Below are 962 nucleotides of genomic sequence, written 5' to 3' on the forward strand. Positions count from 1 at the left end.
GGAGAAGGCCGCGGTGCAAGAAACTGATGCTAAAAAAATAAAAACGATAAGTGGAAGTGGTTTTGACATTTTACAATCGAGTGCGTAAACGAGGGAGCATTAGAGCTCAGGCTTGATGATTGTATCTTCAAGGTTGGTGTTCCCGGATTTGTCGGATTTGTCAGTGATGACAAATTGAATAGGTGCAATGAGGAAATGCCATTTTAAACCATCGGGAAGCTCTATGTTGGGTGCCTATGCATCATGATCGCTTGCTTGTTGCTGATTAAATACTGGTACTGAGATTTAGCAGTTTGAAAAAAATCAATACTTAGTCCATGATGCAGTGGTTCACTGATTGCCAGGTTTTCAGCATCACTATATCCCACACTCTTACAGTTACAGTCCTTCCAGCTCCGGCTCTGTCGGTACACGCTCTCTTTTATTTTCACTTTTTGCTCTGCCGTGAGTCTAACTATAAAGGTTTTATAAATAAGTTTTGTCTTGCATGCTTTTTAAAACCGTGATTGCTGAAACCAAACATGGTTTTAGCAATTGATGTTCTTTTTGCCTCTCCTCAGGCCCAGATCAGGATTCATTTTGTATTTTTAGGGCAAAACTAGTTAAAATTAATTGTCTGTCATACCTAAGCCACGAAGGACTTCTCAGTGTCCTATGCTAATGTCGGGAAAAGTATGTTTTAATTTAGTTTCTATTGGTATGGGCTAGGGCTTTTGAAGTCAGTTTGGCAATCACCCTGCATTCAATTCCAGATTCAATACTGAATGATATGTGCCTTGAACGATAGTCCATAAAATCATAAAAAAAAAAAACCCAACCTCGCCTCATTTCATACTCAATGTTCATTGTAACTTGTGCACACCCATACACCCCCTTCCTTCTCCACGCACATATATAGGCACATGCGAGAGCATGACAACATGCACACACACACACACACACACACACACACACACACACAC

This window comes from Aplysia californica, unplaced genomic scaffold (assembly GCF_000002075.1).
Source record: "Aplysia californica isolate F4 #8 unplaced genomic scaffold, AplCal3.0 scaffold00258, whole genome shotgun sequence".
Lineage (NCBI taxonomy): Eukaryota > Metazoa > Mollusca > Gastropoda > Aplysiida > Aplysiidae > Aplysia > Aplysia californica.